Below are 13,516 nucleotides of genomic sequence, written 5' to 3' on the forward strand. Positions count from 1 at the left end.
TTAAATATTTAACATCGAAGTAATTTTCCACGATGCAATTAAAAACTGATTTAATTTGACTAAAAAAAAAAAAATATATATATATATATATATATATATATATATATATATATATTAAAGCACACAACTGTTGTCTTGATTTTGTCCTTCTGTTGCCCTGTAGAGTTGGTATCCTGCATGTTTTAGTTCTCTCTCTGGTTTAACACACCTGGATCAAATGATGACTCGTTAGCAGACCTCTGCAAAACAACATGCTGAGGTGGTAGTTACTACCACCAGTGAGAGAACTAGAACTGCAGGATATTGAGTCTAGAGGGCCACAGGAATAGCTATGGTAGGTTTAATTTAGCAATAAAGCAGAGGACACTTGACAGATGTCCAGAAGACGATCACTGACATCCTCCACGAGATAAATAAAGCCCAAACGTTCACTGCTAAAGACGTCGGTTGTTCACACAGTCTTGTGTCCAAGTGTATTCATAGAAAGTTGACTGAAAGAAAAAAAGTAGGAAAAGGAGCATAAACAACAGCGATAACCGCAGTCCTGAACGGATTGTCAAACAAAATCCATTCAAACATTTGGGGGTATCTTAACAAGGAGTAGCTGAATCTGGAGTCAGTGCATCAAGAGCCACTATACACAGATGAATACGACCCATGAGCTGCAAATGTCTCATTCTTCATGTCTAGACACTGATGAACCAAAGTCAACATCAGAAGTGCCTCATTCCTTGGCTGAGAAGAAAAGGAACTGGACTGTTGATCTGTGGTTCAAAATGAAAGTTATGAAAATGTTTTGGTGCTGTGTCATCTGGTGTTGGTCCACTCTGTTTTCTGAAGTCCACAGTCACAGCAGCTGTCTATCAGGAAATTCAACAGCATTTCATGCTTCCCCCTTCTGACGAGCTCTATGGAAATGCTGAATATGTATTTTCCCATCTGGACTGGGCACCTACCCACACTGCCAAAGGTAAAAACTGGTTCAATGACCACAGTGTTTCTGCTTTTGACTGGCCAGCAAACTATCTATGGAGTATTGTCAAGGAGATGAGATGCCAAAACCAAGAATGCAGATGACCTGAAGGCCGCCATCCAAATGGATTCCATTACACCTCAGCAGTGTTGGAGACTGATCACCTCTGTGCTAACCCACAGTGATTCAAGCAAAAGGAGGCCAAGCGAGTGTTGGGTATGTAGAAATGGACATACTTTTGAGAAACCTAATCTTTTGATTTAAAATACCCTTTTTTACTGAGGCACTGAATTTTGGGTTTTCATTATTTGTAAGTTGCAATCATAAAAACTGTAGGAAATGCATTTCTGAAATGAGTTACAAAAAATATTGAACCTTTTCAGGAAGTAATGCTTCTTTTTTTTTTTTAGATGTACTGCATATTCTAAGTTGAAAGTGATGTGCAGAGGCATACTGCTTTTACAAATGGCAGCATATTATCGCTGCTGATTTCGTATGGTGAGCTTGCTTTTTAAACCACACACAGATATCAATCTGAGTGAACTACTCTGCTGCAGACTCCGCCATCTGAGTGCTAGATAGAAACATTGGTTGACTGGAACGTCTTTTATTCTCACACCAAATATGACAAATATTTCAACGTTTCAAAAAGTTATTTATTTAAAAGTATTTGAATTGCTACACAAACTCAAACACATCCCATTCCAGATCCTTGCTGCAGCAACCTAAATAACTTCCTTATTGCTCTTGTCTGATTTTCAGAAAATTTTGAAAAATAGTATGTGACTTAGCTGAGGTTTCTTTTTCCTTAAAAATGTTATTGTTCTGACTTTGCTTGTTGCAAATCTCCTCAGCAGCTGAATTTCACTTTTTTCAGGTATTTTTATTTTTTTTAGATATCTGCGCATGTGCTCACACTTAAAGGTTCTAGTAGAAATTAAACCACTACACTTGGTGTTTTGCAGATATACTGAATATTTTATTCACAAGTAAATGAACAAAAGTACTTTTAGCAATTGAAAACTTATTGGATAACTACTATTAAGTGATATTTAATTTGAAGACTTTTCATCTGTTTCCAATTGAATTTTGGAGCATTCTTTGCTGTAGTGTTTTGATTTAATTCCCAGTAATAGAAAGGTAGAGAGGCTTGTGGAGAACCAAGAAGTAGTCCATTGAAATTTCACTTTTGGGTCCACATAGACAGGATCAGACAGTTTCAGCAGACTAGCTGGATGAGCATGAAGATATATTTGGGCACATTTAATTTTGCACTAAATATACCGCCGTAGTTTGAACATAGCAAGAAAATCTAATATCTAGGTATGCAGTGCCAACATTTACTCCATGTCAGATAAGAAAGTTAACAAATGTACTTAATAAATTGGTTGGTGACTGTAAAGTCATAATAAACCTATTTTATTTCAACATGGAAAACATGCAGTTTTATGTGAATAGTTTCAGAATTTTGTGATATTTACATGGTTTGAAAAGAACCGTCTCTTTATTCTTTAGCTGTTCAGCAAAAGGCCATCTAAGTATCCAAAGTATCTATCAGATGGTGCAGAATGTGAATATACAACACAACAATACTGTTTCCCATTTAAATGAGTTGAAGCACTCATTTCTAATAGTGAAGCTGTGAATATTGATATTGTGATTCCGATTATTGTTACTGTGCCTTGTATAGGTAGATACAGGCAGTCCTAGAAGAAAACAAAAGGCAAGAGAGTGCGAAAGGCTCAACACTGAGTTTGTAGGCTTACCTTACAGCAGCACATGTCAAATAGTGGCGGGGTGTGAGAGGCAGGTGATTTTTCTGGATTGGTGTCTTTATTCATACTGGAATAATAAACAAGCCTCCAGTCACTAGGTGGCAGCAGTGCTCAAACTAATCAACAGGCTGCCTGTTCAACACAGTAGACAAAATAGCCTATAGTCACATAGGTGTACAGTAGAGGTGTGCCATACAGCATATGTTGGTACTAATTCAATACCAAGTTAACACATTACCAATAAAGATATCAATACTTTATACTATCCAAGTTTTATACATCATCACACCTGTCACCTTTAGGTGTTTTGTGATTTTTTTATTATTATTATTATTTTTTTATTTATTTTCACTTTGAATTATGTAATTGTAACCTAGGACAGAATTTGTTTCTAAAATATACGTGTCTTCAAAATACTCTAAAATGTTAACATGTTAAACAGAAACGACAGAAAAACAAAGGAAACGTGTGGGCATTTTACTTGAATAAAGTGCAAAAAAATCAAAATCAAAACAATGTTTTAGATAAATGGATAAGATAGACCTGAGAAACTACAAGGGAAGACATTTTCAAAATGAAACTGAAGCATTGTTCCTACCATGCTAGGATTGATGCGATGTTAATATCAACTTGGTATCGATATTACCAATATTTTGGATCAGTCTGACCATCTGCAGTGTGCAGAACTGATGGAGGATGGGAAGTTTGTGATGGTGAAAAGAGAACTGCAGCAGAGGCAATTACAGCAAGTGATGGCAGAAAAAGACAAGGAAATACGACAAAGCCTATGTAGCCCTCGGGTTTACTGTGAACGCAGAATGCTGTGCAGATTTTAGGCTCTTCGATAAACTAAGATACAAGTAAAATTATTGCAAATTTTGCACAAAAAATTTGTAAAAATTGTGACGAAATAAAAGCTTATGAATCTAACAAGCAGCGTTTACAGTTTAAAAAAGCTTTGAATGTCACTGTTTAGTCTAAAAATGCACATCTCAGTGAGTCATTTTCACTTTTTCTCTTAAGAATCGCACAGACAGCAGTTTTGATTAAATGTTACAAACTGAGCTAATCAACTGAACTTGGAAATTGTTTAAAGACCTAAAACAATAAAATGAGCTTAAAATTTAAATTGCTGCAGCTCATTTTATTGTCCATTTTGATAATCAGATGACTGGATGCTGAAATCTGGTGCCAGTGGATTGAACATTAATGCAGTTCGGTTAAAAGTTACCTACTAGTAGAAGGCTAAGGTTTTACAGTAATCTTTTAAGCTTACCAACATTTTTCTTCTGATTGGAAGTAATATTAAGATTGGACAACAGCCAGAGACTCAACTTGAATTTTACAGAGAATCAGTGAAGGGAGCTTTTTACTGTCCAAGTAATATTTGTCAGGACAAATATTATGATGATGGCAAGGAAGGCTTTCAACCTCCAAAACTTGGAGCTTATCACCAAAGGTAAATTGTCCAAAAATATTAAGGGAAACATCTAATAAACTGACTAGCAATTATAAGAACGACTTAATTGCTGTAATGCCAACAAAGATTTTTCCACAAATCTTTGAGGAAGAAATAAAATTGTTAAGAGCATGGATATTTTTGGCATCACAGTAGGCTAGAATGACATAAAGTCGAGACCTAAATCCAATTAGGAATTTGTAGTAAGACTTGAAGTTTAGCGTTCAGATTCACTGCATTGGTACCTTGATGTGCAAAACTGGTAGAAAACACGTGACTGTTTTTGTGACAAAAAGTGTCCTCAAAGTACAAAGTACAAAACTTTGAAGTTTAACTGTAACTGTTTTATAAATCAATGTACTTCATGGCTTATAAAGAAATGCAAATTAATTTGTACCATTCTGACATCCATCACATTAAGTTGTCTTTCACACAATTAAATATATACAGTATACTATGTGGACATGCTAGTTGCTCTGAAAACATTTAGCCTGGGATTAAATATTGTAGGACACTTTGCATAGTTCCCCCAGGGTCACATTCATTTCTATTTGCCTTTTATGCCATCTTTAAACCATTGCATAATTTCTTTATTATGCAGATAATGAAATGCAACTCCACTTATTATGCAATTCCCAGAACCCACAGGGATTCACTGTCATAACACTCTCAGTCAGAGGTAGACAGCTTAATATTTTTGAGCAGTGACATGCAAATTATTCTTAGCTTTTTATTTCATGTTTTTGTTTTTCAAGATGAGAAGGTCCATTAGCTTTCAGTTGACGAAATTCTTGGAATTAATTTTTAAATGACGTTTTAAGTAAAAAAAAAAAAACAAACAAACAAAAAAACACCATCTATACAAAAAAAACTTTAAAAGAAGATTAGAAATCTAGTGATTGTGAAGCTGAGACTGAAGTGTGACTGTTCAGGATTGAACCTCTTGGTCAGATGTCATTGTTTTAACTTGACCCATTTCAGATTAGCTTTACTAGATATGACAACAACAAATTACGCTTGTTGCAGTTCCAGTTTCTGAAACTGGGAGTTTTAGAAACTTTTCAGGTTTTATGTAAACCTGAAAAGAGTTTTCACTTTGCACCAATTCACTGTCTTTTCTTTTTTCTTTTTCAAAATGTCTTTCAAATTTAGGAAATAAAAGTATTACCACTATAGGTAGGAACGGTCATTTTTACGGTGTGAAGTACCATTCGGCAAAAACGAGGTAAATAACTCTATACCACAAGTGCTGCTTTTTGTACAGCATCACATGGGTCCTAATTTTATCTTGAAGTACATCAGAAATTGTTTTCTTAGTAGAGCTTTTATGCAGATATGTGGTGAAATACAAAATGTTGCTATGGCATAAACAGTTTCGTGGAAATGTTTGTATGCTATGAGCTGGTCGATGGTATTCATCTGCTATGAGGTAGTTCAGATTTTTTAAGGGGATTATGGTGTTTGCAAGAACTGGCAATTAGTCTCTTACATCGCTATGAAGGAATTTTGGTCTACACTTGTTTGCTTCTTTGTTCTTATTAAAAAAAAAGTTAGTTTAATTCAAACTGGATACACACATTTTAAAATTACAACTTTTATCTTCGTCAACAGCACTTTATTTCAAAAGTCTTGTATATTATGGCACATTTGGCAAATGTAAAATGGCATTTTTGTTCTTTTTCAGTCAGCAGTAGTTTTGATCTTGGAATGCTGACTTGAAGGTCATTTTTGCTCAGTCTTTGTTGTTGTTGAATCATAAACACTGGTGTTAACGGATGTACTCCTGCAGTTCTGGATTCTTTTGTGATTTTTTGAGTTGGAGAAGGGCTATTTGAAAGGTTTTACTTTGGACAGTGCCTTGCGCTGTCCATAATTTCTTCATATCAGCTCTTGATCAATTGTTTTTTAAGAGCTCTTGGCCTCCATCGTGTTGTCACAGGTTCTATTGAAATCATTTATTAATCATGCAGATCTGGCAGTAAAAAAAACCTGGTGTGCAAAGTGAAATGTGGGTAATCAGTTATTAAATGTCATGTCCTTTGGCCTATTTAATGGGAATACAGTATGTGTGAGCATAAACCTTGTTTGGATATAAAAGCAATTCCCTTTAAAGCTGTTCATAGTTTTAATGTGTTCTTTGTTGATAGAAAATTTCTGCTTAGTCATTGGCATTCATTGGCAAAGTGATATTTTTTGCATGGTAGGGAAAAATGCACCTGTGTTGTTGTAGCACATCAGGATTTTAACTTCCATCCCACCAGCTGCATGTGTAATACAATTTATTTTTAGGACTAAACAACATATTGTGGAAAAAAAAAAACTAACTGCAGATAGATTTACAGAACTTTGTTGGAGTGATTGTGTGCTTAAAATGACATTTGAAAACATTGATTGGTTATGTAGTAAAAAGTGACCCTTTCACAACCACAGCATGACTCCATAACATAAAGTTGTTAAATGGAACATGCCGATACACCCCTGTGGACATCGGTGTAAAATCGCTGGTCGGGAACAGGTGCAGAAATCACAGTGCCTCTATGAGTGCTGCCAGGACTTCAGAGCTGGTTTCAGATTCTAGTTTTTGTGTTTAGATCTCCTTTGTCGCTATGGTGAAATACTGGAAAACTGGGCTCTCGGCAGAGCGCTTTCATATGGTACGTTAGCTATCCGCTGCCCTGATACCATTTTGTGACTGTCTCCTCCTGAATATATCACTTTGTAAATCTTTAATATATTAGCTGGAGACTTGTCCATTGTTACTTGTCTCTTGGGTGCACACTGCACCGTGTTAATGCAACAACATAAAAGTACACTTGGAACAAATCACTAGTCCATCATAGACCAACATAAAGACATACAACCATACATGCACACACTCACTAAGGGGACTTAAGAGTGACCAGTAAATCCAGCAGTCATGTTTTTGGACTGTGGGGGAAAACCCACTTATGCATGGGTAAAACATGCCGACTCTATGAATTCTAGAAAGGTCCTAGGCTGGGATTTAAACTCAGGACTTTCTTGCTGCTATGCAGCAGTGCTACTAATTGTGCCACTATGCACATTGGCATTGTTAGACACTATATCCAACAGAAGGTTCTCTGTAAGCTTCCAAGTTCAGAGTTTAACGGAAAATATGGGGAAATCTTGGTAATGCATTCTCAGAAAAAAGAAAACTAAAAGAGACTCTAGTAAGTGAAGGTTGTTTTTGTGACTGCTAAATAGATCGCAGCACTGGGACGGAGATGTTTCACCATTTCTGTCGTCTTCTTCTTTGTTTCTTTCTCTGATCTCATGTTAGCTATACTGCACCACACTGCCCCTCTGACTACCAGTGGCAATGTTCTGTCATGCGTCCTGCTGACTGACGAGAATACTCCCGAAATGAATGAAAGCGACTGACAGAAGGCTCCATGTGTATGCATCTACAGACTTAATGCTGAGAATAATTGGCTTTATGTTTGGATTGTAATGAACCTGGGGTTTGTGACCCTGCTTCCTGACTATTTTAAATGTGTACAACTTTTGCAGATGTGGAACTCCTAAATCTTAAAAAGAGATGTGTATTTGTAGCTTCTTCGTATTTAAATTGTTTTTTTTTTTTGTTCAGATACTGTTGGATACTGCTCTGTGACTTAAAAGCAAATCCTTTATCCACAATACAGCTGAAAATGCTGTCATAGCTGGCATGGATGAACATTATTGGCCATGCCATACACCCTCCATAAGCTTTTAATCCCAGGAAACAAATATGTATTTGTGTACCCTCTCTGGATGAATGGATTATAGATTATCACTGCCAACCAGCATATGATGCCAACAGAGATTATGGCTGCTGTATATTGAATAAAATAGATACCACTGTTTGGAAAATTGTGGTACCACGGACTATTTCAAGGTAAGATGAATTGTGCAGCAGTATTTGACACATCCAGGGTATTAGGGATTCTGGATGTAAGGATTACTTTTCATTATGGGCTGCTATTTTAAAGACAGTTGAGTTTCAAATTGCCATTTTCACTCCTGCTCCCTGTTTCTGTTTTCTGCTCCTATTATTCCAGCCAACTCAACTGTGAACTGGCTCAAAATGTATTTCCATATTTCCCCCCATAATTGCAGCATTGTTGAAATAAGACTTTCATCGTTCTCATGGAAACCCCTGAGTACACATCAAGCTGTGCAATTACTCAAAAAATAAAACCCACTAATGTCAGAGTGAAGAAAATATCAGAGTGCACTCCCATTCCCAAAATCCAGCTGGGAAGTCTTAAATTTTGAGTCTGACCACGAGCATTTTCACTACATTCAGCCACAAGCTTTTTAAAAAAAAGGGGGAAACGCAGGCTGTTGGCCCTTTTCGGACGCTGCCTTTGATCCTTTGTCTTCTCGTGGTGACGCCATACCGGAGGTATGTCCAATTCACTCTGCAGTGTACAAGCACTTGTCTTTTATCTGTTTATTATGCCTCTCTCTTATCAACACTGTAATTGCTTAATTATTCTTCATTGGGCTCAATTAAAACACAATGGACTTTGCAGCTGTAAAAGTCAACTATTTCTACTCCCCGCACAGCAAGATATGCAAAGAATGGGAGAGATAGGCTGTTGCAGTTGGCCTTCTATTATGTACTTGGAATAAATGAGATTCTGTTATTCTTTGGATGAAAGTCTGGCCTTTCTGATTATTATGCTAACAGCAAAATATAACATTGACTTGTGTAAAATGTTCAGGCTCCTCGAGTCGAGTAAGAAATAGATTCACACACATGGCAATCAACGCACCTTCCCCAAACAAAATTACTTTTTAGAAATAGAAATCGTTTTCTTTCTCTATTCATGCAAGTGATTTGTTGCGCAATGTCACCTTACTCAATAGTAGCGAACCAGGTTTACATCAGTTTTTTTTTCGTTTCTTTTTCCCCCTCTCCTCCCTGTGCCTCTATCTAAATCAGTCAATTTATTTCCAAATTGCATGTCGAGTGTAGGAGCAAGGGCTTATGGCAGTATATTAAATCACTGCACTCCTACAGTATATGTTTTGAGATGGTTTAATTTTTTTCCTCTTTTTGCTGATATTGATGGGGATGCACCTGGCTTTGAGTGTCATGAAGGACACACTGTCACATTTTTTTTTTCCCTAGTTTGGCGTATTCAAAGAAGAAAGCCAGCTGTGAGACGTGAATGAAGTGGATTAATGGAGTTGAAATGTGTTTCACAATATGGACCAGACCTTGACTGTCTTTTTAGCTGTGCGTTTGCCAGTCTGCACGCCTTTTAATTTATGTCTTATGAGGAGGACGGACTATCACCAAGGGATGCAATTTAGATTTGTGTTGCCTTTGCGGGCTGACATGAACAAAACATTCTCACCTCTCTGTAAGGAGAATCTGAACATGTGCTCTACCTTGTGATTGCAATTTCTTTTTTTTTTTTTTCCCCATGTAGGTACGGAAATTAAGACACTGGGCTTGGAGCAGGGAATTGCAACAAATATATTACAATATATTACAATTTATGAGTCATTTGTTCTGCAAACATAATTAAACAGTGTAGAAAGTGCATTTACTAGCAGACTGACCAGCTGTCAGTCACCAGAATGTTAATTTTCCGATGTTAATTTGCAGGACGAGATTATTCCAGACAGCGAATTAACTACAGCAATTCTTCATTACACTATACATATTTTCCTCCGGAAGTCTAAAGCTAATATCCTGAAACTGTAAGCGTTTTATTTTCCGCAGAATTTTGCAAACTTCATTGTGGCACATGCGTGCACTTCATTTTAAGTATTAAATAGCAGCATGTCTCCCTTGAGCCTTTGAGGCACCTTGAATGCCCTTAACCAGCTCTAATAGGAGATAATGATTGGTGCTCAACAAAAAGAGAGATTCATTTTGAATTATTAACAAGTTAACTTTGTAGTGGAGGCGCTTTATCCCCGAGGACAAACAGCCCGAATGTTTGCAAAATATAATTAAGCCAAGGCATCTTTAAATGTCATTGCTGCCTGTGCCATGTTTCAAATTGTTCTGCATCAACAGAATTTAACGAGATGGCTAAGGAATCCATTTCCTGCAAGCATGTGATAAGCCACACATACAGTGGAGCACTTTCATTGATTGCCAAAATAAAGCATTTTGTATGCAAATGGGGGAATGGAGTGGCTAAGCTGATTCAGCCTCATGGACACCAAATAATGGTCTTTACAATTAAGACTTTTACATGCTATCCATTGAAAATTTCATCTTCCATTTAATGGCTCTAAAACATTAACACATGCCCAGAAAAGAGGGGGAAATTCACTCTGTTCCAATGGATTAATAAGAAAGCCAACAAACAAATAAAGCCACGCATCCTTCCCTCCCTCCGTCTCCCCAGCCCCTCCTACCCCCAGAGTTTTGGTCCCTTTCCTGTCGTCTCATGCTCCTGCACATTTTGGATTAACAGATAATCTTTGAACATGAAGGAAGGTCTGCTAACCCCGAGGGTATGTAATGTTGTAAGTGAAAGAGAGCAGCGGATTGGAGGCAGTGCCGCATTGTTAGGACGTAACATGCTTGTCTTGTCTTTGTAAACATGTGGCTGTTTTTGTAGAGCTGATATGCTTAAACACCCCTCTTTGCAGGTCGTGTTCCTGGAGACTTGCATGTTTCAATAGATAAAAAGGAGCTTGAGCAACATGGTATCAACATTAGAGAAAAACTCTTTCAGTTGTTGGTTGCGGCGTGTTTGCGAGGGTCGTCAAACCACTTGTGGTCAAAGAATCCAGGCAGCCTGCTGTTGACCTTCCCTCATGTATCCGTTTGATGCTAATATTAAATGCAACCTTTAAAAGCCTGGAGGACGGCACAAGTAGATACATTTTCTCTTAGTTGTTATAGTTAAAAATGTGGAATGTTTCATCTGGTTCAAGAATCAGACTCTTTCATGTATCGTCTTTGACAATTTCTTCTTTTTTACTTTTTCTAATACTGTTGGGTGTCAAAGTTATAATCTACGTGGAAAAAAAATTATATTTCAGAACTTTTTCTTACAGGTCATATCAACCTAACAAAAGACGTATTTATCACCTTTGAGTTGAGTCATTTTGTGTCTGTTTAGTTTCTTGAATTATGCGTTCCCTTTTTGAGTTAATGTTCAGCTATTCCCTTCCATTCATTTCCTGAACATTCATTATCTTAGCCTCCTTCCCTCTAAGCAGTTTCCACTTGTATCCATCACTCTACCCAGAACATGTATCTCCCAGTTTAATTTGATATTTGTCAGATCCTCCTTCTATCCTTCTACTGTTTCTGTGTCTGGTACTTGTGTTGCATATCAGAGCAGTTGCTGACAGTTTTTCTGCAGCAAGGAGCTGGGTTCAAATCCCTGCGAGGGCGTTTTGGTACACAATTTGCATGTTTTTCTTGTGCATCCACAAGTTCACTGTGGGCACTGCACTAACTCCCACAGTTCAAAGCCATGCATTCTTTTGGACTGTGGTGTGATTCTGTGTAGGATTGGTTGTCTGTCCTGGGACAGACTGGAGACCTGTTTAGGATGCACTTTTCACCCATTGATGACATAAGGACCAGCACAGTTCCCCCACAACAACAACTCCTCTGCACAGACCGATTGGGTATAGAAAATGGGCGAATGGGGTTTAGTTGGTAGCCTGGTTAAAAACTAGCCCCTTGTCCCACACCATTTGCTTTTGGCAGGATCTGGACTTTTGGCAATCAAGAAACTATTGCTTCCTGGAGGCATGGACTATGGAGGTTTTAAATTTTACCCAATTGCCAACTTTTGCCCCTGATGCATGTAATGTGCCAGTTCAACTATAAAGTTTACCAGAAATTGCCTCCGTTGTAAAGAACCATCCTCCACTGCGAAGAGAGAAGTACCAATCCAAACGAGGTGAATCTTAATGTTAATTCAATATTTGGAAGCGTGGCCAATACGGAACAAACAGTTTTGTTCATTTTCTCTTCCGCCATTGCTAAATCTACAGGCAGACTACAATTCTAAAACAGCTCAGAAAATCAACGCCATTGTTCACAACTTCTTCTGCTCACTGACTGGCCCTGGGACAATCCAAGTGAAAGGGAGAAAGTCCAGACTGTGCTGGAAGCTATCATTTTGCTCGGCTACTTAGTCTGTAACATGTGCAAGCCATGTGCAGAGGTTGATGTGGCTCTTCTGGGTTCGAATCCCCGTCTTAGGCTGTTTGCTGCATGATTTCCTCTTCTCTATCCATGTTCAATAAAGGCCAGTAGTGCCAAAACAATCATTTAAAGAAAAGAGAATAGATGGCACTCAGACTGTCAGCTTTGTTGCAAAAAAAGCATAAAACACATGTGTTGGCAAACAGGCAACAAAGTACTGTATTTTCTTTGGTCTCTTGATAGTTGAAAAAATGAAAACATGATGGCTGTAGGACAGCTTTTTAAGGATCTATTTGAGCCGTTATTTTCCAGGACAATGATCCAAAACACACATCTAAACTGGTTTTGGAATTGTGAAAGCAGGCTGACATCAAGCTTTTGGAAAGGCTTCCTGAAATCCCTGACCCTAATCCATTTGAAAATTTATGGACCATTCAACACACAAAACTGGGTCCAGGCCAGGAAATCATCCAATTAAAATGAACTCTACTGACCAACAGAAATTTATATATGATTGTCTTTTGCAATATTTTATCTTTTTAAGATAACAGGAAGGAACTAACAGAACTATCATATCTCTGTCACTGCTTTTTTTTTTAGTTTGGACTAGTGCTCTTATAATTAGATTATCTCATTTTGTGGACTGTCTCTCCCACAGTTTAATGGAACCCAGAGAGGAGAGTTAGCGCAAACCTGTCGTTTTTCTGAGTGAGTCCATTCCCACAAGCATCTATTAACACTGATGTCATCAATTTAACGGCAAAGCATTCATCATAGCCCTGCTGCGGGTGCGTTTTTAGTTTTACACCAAATGAAAAAAGAAGGGCCTAATAACTTGTAAGAGGGGATTTGTTAAATTTGCATCAAAAATGAACAAAGGTGCTAATACCTTTAATCTAAAAATGTGGATGAAGCCATTCCATTAATAACTTCCTCTCAAAATGTGTTTTGTTGAACAGTTATTTAGTTTTACTGAAAACTGTGTTCATTTTTCCTTATCTTCTGTAAAAGAACCGGAGAGTAGTAGCATTTCTGAATCTGAATGCATTTCACTCTTTTTTTTTTATTCTTACATTTTGCTAATCTCTTCATTTTTTGTATTTGAAGTATTTCTACATTTGTAATTAATGCACTTTGCTTTGGTTTGGATATCTATTAAGCTGAAG

This window comes from Poecilia reticulata, chromosome 3 (assembly GCF_904066995.2).
Source record: "Poecilia reticulata chromosome 3, P_reticulata-male-v2, whole genome shotgun sequence".
In the NCBI taxonomy this organism is placed as follows: Eukaryota; Metazoa; Chordata; class Actinopteri; order Cyprinodontiformes; family Poeciliidae; genus Poecilia; species Poecilia reticulata.